The following is an 8,920-nucleotide window of genomic DNA, read 5'->3' as shown; positions in this document are numbered from 1 at the left end:
TATTTGTTTTTTTTTTAAATATTTTTTATTTTCCAATATTCATAAGAATTTTAGAGCTTCTATTTAAATTAGATCTCAGATGAGAGTTAGTTTTGTAATTACATGTCTTTTGTAATTACATGTCTAATTTTAGTTTTACTAGACAAACATTACATGTCTAATTCATATTTGTGAGTTCTTTTTTGGAGAGGTGTTGTATTTTTTTTATGTTGATTTTGCAATCATGCAAAAGTCATTAATTGTAACATTTGTCACTCATGTCCATGAAGGTTAATTGGGGTTCAAGGCTATTTTTTTTGCTTATGTGTTTTTTTAGTCCATTATAATCTAATATTGTTAAGGGATTAGAGTTGTAACCTAATATGGGTTAAAAGATTAGGGCCACTCATGTCCATGAGAGTTAATGGGATTTAAGGCTAATTTTTTTTGCTTTTTTGCTTTTTCGACCCATTATAATCTAATATTGTTAAGGGATTACAGTTGTATCCTAATAATCTAATATTATTAAGGGATTAGAGTTGTATCCTAATATGCGTTAGCAGATTAGGGTTTTTGATGTTGCAAGATACCCAAATGTTGTATTGTGAACATTAGGTTAATACTTTGAAGAAAACAAATATGTGGTTCTAAGTGAGGCTAGTTTTCTCCATTAAGGGTTTCCAAGTTAAATGTTTATGTAATATTTGTTTGGCATTGTCCTCCTTTTTACTTTACTTTAGAATCTACGTGAATTGCTTCACTTGAAAGGTTTTAAAACTTAAATGCTAAATATCAAATAATGGGTTATATTTCATATTAGTAAAATATAGTATTCAAAATGTGAAATACACTTTCTCCCATTATAAGAGAAGAACACCCTTAACAAATTTTTATAATCTTTGTTGCTTCATTATTGTTCTCCCTTTACATAGGATGGTTATTTAAGCAAACCTCACTCAACTCTCTAAACTCCCAATAACACCTGAACATTAGGCTCCAACAAGCCTTGATGCACAACACGCTATTGGAAGAAAACTAAAATGCACATATGCATCTTTCACATGACACAAATAAATAAAGAATGTTTGTTTTATTAATAGTAAATCAATTTACATGCATACAACATCTATGGCTCTTTCCTGCAAAAAAAATAATTCAAGGACCAATCTACTTCAATAAAGGAAAGGCTTGCTAGTCTAAGTCTCAACCCATGCTTACATCAAATAATTATCTTACCAAGGTTCTACATTTGTATATAGGAATTATGGGTTCCTCTATAACGTTTTCCTCACTAAGCGTTATGGGCTCTTCTTCTTTACCAGGTGAACTGCAGGTCCACTTCTTCTCCTTAAGTTAATTGGGTTTATTCTAGTTCTTCAAGTGTAACAGCATAAAAGAAGAAGGTTAAGGTGCATAGCTTTATATGCAGAATTGGATTTTTCAGCTCCTTCTTGCCCCTTCAACAACTCTGCAATGAAGGTATGGGGAACAACACTCCTCCCAACCGTAGGCTCAACTCAACAACCAGCCACCCTCGAGCCTTAATCTATTACTGCTAGACTTAATAGATAATCTATGCAATACTTATAAATAGACCCTAAATCCTCATAATTACTTCCTAAAGGGACAAACAAATAGATTGTTGTATCATATCAATTTCGGCAAGCCTAACAACCACAATGTCTCAAGATTGAAACAATAGTTTAGCTTCCTCAAAACATAAATCGAGGGGTTGCATCATGTTAACAAAATCTTTTACTAGTGCCATATAATGTTGACTTAGGTTCCCATGACTTGAGGCGTGCAACTCAAGAATTTCCATCAAGTGGGGGAGGATAGAACCAATCAATTTCATGAGTGAAATAAGATGAGGAGCAACTATGCAAAGTCATAGAAACAACCTAGACATGACCCTAAAATCTTCTAGTTGATGCCCACAATAGTCATTAGATGTCATCATAATCAAGAAATGGGGTCATTGGACTCTGAAGCTTTGGTACATAAGGTTACTTCATCATTGCAAATGGAAAGATTAGATAAGGAATCTATCATTTCTCTATTATTCATAAGGACATCCTTTGCATGGAACTCCTTAATGAACCATCAATACACTATATCCTTTTGAAATTGAGTCAAGTTGAAAATCTAGTGGGGAGGATCCAAAATGGAGATGCCTAATAATATTTTGAGTCTCCCAAAATGGTTAGATTATGAATATGGAGTGAGAGAACTTGCATGATTCATTGAAGCACTCTATAGACCTTTGATTGGTTATTAAAGGCATTTTCCCATACTCTAAGAATACAATATTTCTACTTAACATTTGGGGAAAACTAACACCCCTTGCACCTACCACCATTGGATTGCACTTCGATACCCATCAAAATAGGGGACATACTACTATGTTTATGTTTCTAACCATTAATATAATTCTTCTTATGAGTGTCTTAATTTCTAATTGTTCCCAAGATAAGAATGGCCTACACTTATGGGCTTCACATTGAACCTTAAAAAAATGAGATTTATTCAATTTGATCCAACTCTTTAGGGTAGGAGAGTTTAGGATTTTGAGAGCTAATTTTCCCTCTTTGCAATAATTTAAATGTTAAATATTCTCAAGGAAGTAAATAATTTTGTAAATAGCTAATCAAATGTGACCTCGCATAATTATCCTCAGATTATTTCTATTCTTATGGTAGCTTTTAGGCCTAGGACCTAGAGTTATGTAAGAGAAATCAAGTGCAATACTTATCAAACATGACACTCGTGGTTAAAAATTTCAATCATTTTTTCATACTTGTCTATTTTCATTCCTTTCTTATCCAGCTTTAAACGGACTTGTATTCTAGATTTCACATCATTTGGCCCTAGTGTAATGTTTAGTCTCGTATTAACCACTTCTAATGAAATATTATTGTTTAATAAAAAATGTTGATACTTATTGGAGTGATTTCCCTCTTCGACTCTTTTACCATGATTACAAGGTTTAACATCTTCTAGTCTGTTGCACTCCATGTCATCATGGCCAAAATTCAACCCACTTTTATTTTCAGCTAATATTACACTCTTATACCAATTCAACTGTTGCAAATTTCCCCACAAATTTAAGAAATGAACCAACAAGCATCACCTCTTCACTATTACATGGAAAACACCTCTCTAGCATTGTATTGGGTACGATATGTAGGTCTTCCTCAGAGGTAGGGAAGTTCTTGACATCTGATTTTTTTATAGTCGATGTATGGTGCAAATCTTGCTGCATTTTGCTGCGTGAATTCCTAATTTACTATTTCCACATATTTTTTAGACTGCAAGCAAAGCCTCCCTAATAAAACACACACTATCACCATACTTTTTTTGTTCAAACTGGACGAAGCAACATGACACTTCAGTTTCCTTATCCCTTTCACAATTGCTAGTTATCTGTTATCCAAACTGTGTGATGGAAACCTGTAAGTATTAATTTATTTTTGGTACCTGTAGGTATCAATTGTTGCTTTGCTACTCTCTAACATCAATCCTCTCATAAAAACATTGTCATCAAATCTCTTACAATATCAATATTATTTCACTGAAACTACAAGAAATTAAATTCCATGAAAGTACTCACTCTTGAGGAATATCAGTACCTAGTACAACCTCCCTCCTTTCTTCTTGCAAATAAGGTGCACAACAAACAAGATAGAATAAGAAGAAAAGATAAGATATATGCAAAATTTATCATAAGTGGGCTTTGTATCAAAATGTCGATTAAAATGGAGCTCTCCCTTGCATGCAAGCACTGTCACATATCTAGAAGAAATGACAACACCCTCTTACAATTGTTTCACTTTCCATTCACTTACAGTTCTTCTAAGGACATTCTAATAGATATTATTTTCGTATGGAATGTTGACACAAAGCATTAATCTTTGGGTATGGAAAAGTGATCCAGATTTATGAAGGAATGAAATGAAATACAAATATAAACAAAAACACAGAGCTATAGTGAAAACATAACTTCAATTCATTTATAACAAAGCACTAAAAACTATTTACATGCAGAATGGAAATAAACTAGCTCGGACGATGGTAGCTTATCTCTGAGAAGAGATGTGGTGACTACATGCCTTCTAAACTAAGTTACAATGAGGCTCGAAGGCATTTTTATTATTTAGAAACAAGGGAAAACTCTGAACATCCAAAAACCTAACTTTAGGAGATGAAGCACCAAAATTTTATGGGCCCCATTGGAGTTAGTTGGTACATCAACTTCCCGGGTTCGTAACTTTGGCATACAATCTCTGTTTATACCTCATTAGAAATATTTATCCAAGGACTACAACTTTCTACTACAAACCTGTGGCAAATGTTTTGGGTTTTCCTATTTTTCAAAAAAATGTCGTTTAGGGCTTCAAAACGGCTCTAGAAGTTCAGGGCCCGAAAAACTACCGAAAATGGTAAATTGTGATACAATTAAGGAAACAAAAACAAATAGTGTTGGGGTTCCAAGTGGAATATGCGGGTGGCCACCAATATCCACCTAGATCAGTCTGATGCCCTTAGGAAGCAATGATCCCCATTATGTTGATTGCCTACATGAGATGGGGAAACTTTTGTTGAACTTGGTCCCTGGTGAGCCACTTGCCCTGGTGTAGAAGCTAGCCAGCTTTGACAACTCGATACAATTGGATTCTCTGTTTACGAGTGTTCTTGATCTGCGTGTCCATGATCCAATCAGTTATGGCATGTTCAATGAAATCTGGGTTGAGCTTTATTGTTGTCAACTTCTCAACAATGTCTGATGTGTCTAGCAATGGCGAAAAGTAGGGCCAAAGGCAGTATACATTGAATACGAGTTTCAAGCCAAGGAATGGGGGAATATTCAGCTCAAAAACGCTGTTTCTCACAACCTTGGTGATGGTGTAAGGTCCGTATTAGAGTGGTTGAAGATTCTGATGGGCTTCGTCTAGGCGTTCTTTCTATAGATGTAACCAAACTTTTTTACCCACCTGAAACTTGTTGAAGAAAAGTGTAACTAGGTTTGGTATTTGTAAATGTAATTTTGATCTTTGTACTTTTCAAGAAATAGAAATATTATTTCTGTAAATTATTTGAATGAGTTTCTTGCTCATTCCATTGGTCTAGGAAAGTCAAAGAATCAAAGTCATGTTAAAGAGCTCTTCTTGAGCATGAATATGGGCCAACCTAGTGTCAGGTAGCCCTCCAAGACAAGCACCATCCTCCAAAGAAGAAGACTGCCAGCAAAGCGAGGTAAAAGATAATCATGTCGGCCTAAAATAATTAGATTCACTCATGTCGGCTCAAAGAAATAGACACAACTCTTCATGGATACACGTCGGCTTAATACGAAGGACTAACCACTATATATACCCAGTTAGGGTCAGCGTAAAAGTACTGAAATAATTTGGATTCTATCTGTGATTTTTGGATGGTTTAGTAAGTGAAGGATCTCAGATATTGTGGATGGAGTACAGGGTACAGAATCTCAAACAAATATCTGAAATCTTAGATGGGTGCAGGCAAACAGAATCTCGGATGTCTCTAAAGTTTTGGTGGTGATTACAGTGAGTAATCACAGTCTTAAGATCTCACATTCCTCTTTGAAATCTTGGTTAAGTCATGTGTTACATGAATCTCAGATGGAGACATTCTGACAGTATCTTGGTTGGAGGAAGGATCTATGGTTCTAGGATGAATGATATAGGAGTACACTCTCGGCATAAGTATTACAATGATGTATGCACAACATGACAATGACAAGGATGATCTTAGTGAAAAGAACATAGTCATATACTCGGTGAAGTTCTCAATGCAATCTTGGTAACAAATATGATCACAATCTCAACTTAGAGAAAGGATCTCAATATATAGGTATCATCACAGTCGTGAAAGATTATAATGAAGACCTCGGTGCAATATTGATCTCAATGAAGGAGTAGTCATGATGCAACAATGATCTTGGTGAAGGAGCAGTCATGACGATGATCTCAGCAGTGACAAAGAAGAGGATTGGTGTCTAGGTCTTAGAGTGGCATAACATGTCAAGGGTCATGGTCTTGGTGTTTGGCAATTGGAATCTCTATAAGAAGAATTACGTGCAGTTTTTCCTCTCCAAGAGGGAGAGGTTTTGGATCTGGTAGAATGCCAACATCTTGTGTTCTTGTCTCTTTGTTTTTGGTAGCTATTTGATGAAATAAGAAACACACACTCTAATATTGTCAAAGAGAATATTGTGCTACTAAGAAAATTAAAATTCCTCACAAATAATTATCATTCCTAGAAGAATCTTATTAATGCTAACTGCCCTAGATTCTTCAACATGGAATCAGAGATATGGTTACATTCAAAGGAAGGGCAGAAAAGAGACATACAAGAATCAATCTTCAAGAAGGACATCAAAGCAAGGTTGAAGAGTTTTGTCAAGATTAAAGGATAAAGTCTACAACAAGCAGTCTACAATAGCAAGGTAACTCCACATCAAGAACTTGTGTCTCCACACCACCATAATCATAATACCACCAAGACCCTCATCAAGTTGTCTACATCATCTTAGAGAAAGTTGAAACTCTAGAAGCAGTCATGTTCTACACTACAAAAGAAGGAAAAGCATATTGAAGACACTGTCATCTCCAAGGTTATGAATCAAGCAAGGATCATCTCCTTTCCCTAGAAGAAGACCATCTGAGGAAGCAACAAATCATCCTCATCCAAAGGGAGCAACCTTTTCTATTTTAGGAAAGGCTTTATCACTTGAAAGAACATCATCCAAGAAGAAGCCCTCATAGATCTTCTTCAACCATCATCAACATGATCAAGTAAGTATCTTTTGATTCTATAATTAAGTTTGGTTAAATGATTTCATGATTGCAAGGACATCTATAGGTTGGATGGGTCATCAAGATTCCTTGCATGGAGAAGAAGGATAACCATAGTCCTCTAAGTACCTGAAGTCATTAAACATATCAATAGGTCTCCTCTGAATTTATGGAAAGGGATGCTTATGAAAGATCCCCTCACATAGCAATATTGGAGACATCAAAGTGATGTAAATGATAAACTCATTCTCTAAAGATGAAATGAAGAAGGTCACATGAAATCTGATCTACATGAAAGAAAAGGGTATCAAAGGATGTAGGATATCTTCCATCTACAAGATCTAGGAAGGAAGATAATCATCATCATTCTAACTGATAGGAAAGATAACAAATGTCCATGAACAAGAAGGTTACCTCATTCAACAACTTGTGGTCTCTATGCTAGAAAGAGAAAGACAAGTTGATGGCAAAAATACTGAAGGTTAAAATAACTCAACCATGTGCAAAAAGGAAAGGTAAGGTTTGTCCTCAAGCAAAACAGAATAAGTATAGCTAATATTCAATGCTATAGAAATATTTTGAAGCTCATATCATTGAAAGATGTAGGAAGCTGAAGAAAAGGGCCAATGAAAGAGGAAGTAACAAATCTCTCCTATGAGTAAGATAGTATCCCTCACAAAAGGGTCCCATCATAAGCTCCTAAATATTGTGTTATAAGATATGACAATGATAATAAGATGCATCATGGCATCATGGAAGCATTAGAAACAAGAGCTCGTGACATCACCATGGGAATCATGAAGGACAAAATCCATGGCAGACAACATGAAGGATATAGCTCTTGGGAACCTCAGTGGACATTGAAGGAAAGAAAGGAGTCATCTAAGACAAGGCTCATCATACATCAAGTCAAAAAGGAAACATCTGCCAGTTGGGGATATACAAGATCCTCAAAATTCTCTAATGGAATCCTCATCGCAAGGTTCACTAATCGAGAGAGGAAGCAAGTGTTTCAACAAGAACTCCAACTTATGGAATCCATGAGATGATGATATGATGACATGAAGCAGATCAAGGGATTGAAGATCTTTTCAATCAAGGAAGCTGCTAAAAGAAGCCTCGATGACCTGAAGGTAAAAATAAGGTATGTATGCTTGTGTTTAATATTATAATGACATGTCATATGGTTGCAGGTAACATAGATCATCACTTCTATCTTGAGAAGCATGATCAAGAGAAAAAGGATCTCCTCCTCTGAAACGATGAAAAAAGACATAAGATATACTAGATGAAATCAACATAATATGTCCTCATATGAAGTATGAGGTGGTTTATCACAACTAAGAAACTCAGATTAAAAGGCACCTGGGAATGGAATGTGTAAGGAAGGAAGAGGTCATGAGATATGCAACCTTGATGAAGGCAATCAACATCCAAAAGATCAAGAAGACTTGACTAGAAAATCTCTCAGTAAGATATGAAGACTCTGATGGAAAAGATGTAGACCCTTGACAATGGATATCTTTGGGAGATGTGTCAACATGAATGCAGGATGTTGATACCTATAGAAAGATGTCATGATGAAGAGACACCTAGTAAGGTACGATTTGATTTAATGGCATATTTGATTTCTTGAATCATATCTGGATAAGTTCATGCAGGGCTACTTACAAGTACAACTGGCATTCATATGATGAATGGAAGAAGCATGATGAGAAAGAAGTAGTCATATGACGAAGATTCTAGATATGAAGAAGGCCACTTTCCATGAAGAAAGGAATGACATGATGAACAAAGGAGGAAAATTATCGATGGTTGTTGCCCTACAAGAGAGAAGCTCAAATATTTTTCACAACATCAAGGAGAAGTTGATCAAGCAGCTGAAGGACCCACGAAGAAGAAGTTGTTGAAGAGTGCCTAGCTAAAAAGGAGCTTTGACTAGTCCTTGATCAAGAGGGAGCTTGAATTAGCTCACCCCTGATTAAAAAGGAGTGACGATTGTGTTTTTCTATTTCATGCGTCATGCACTAGACTAGGACTAACATCTGTAAGTCTAGGTGAAGGCCATGAATGGAAATGAAGACACATGGTAGACACAAAATTCTTGTCTTCACTTGGGAAGA

The sequence above is a fragment of the Pinus tabuliformis genome, chromosome 5_1, assembly GCF_031772625.1.
Source record: "Pinus tabuliformis cultivar Carrire ecotype Pingquan chromosome 5_1, CPIR1, whole genome shotgun sequence".
Lineage (NCBI taxonomy): Eukaryota > Viridiplantae > Streptophyta > Pinopsida > Pinales > Pinaceae > Pinus > Pinus tabuliformis.
This window is presented reverse-complemented; position numbering follows the sequence as displayed.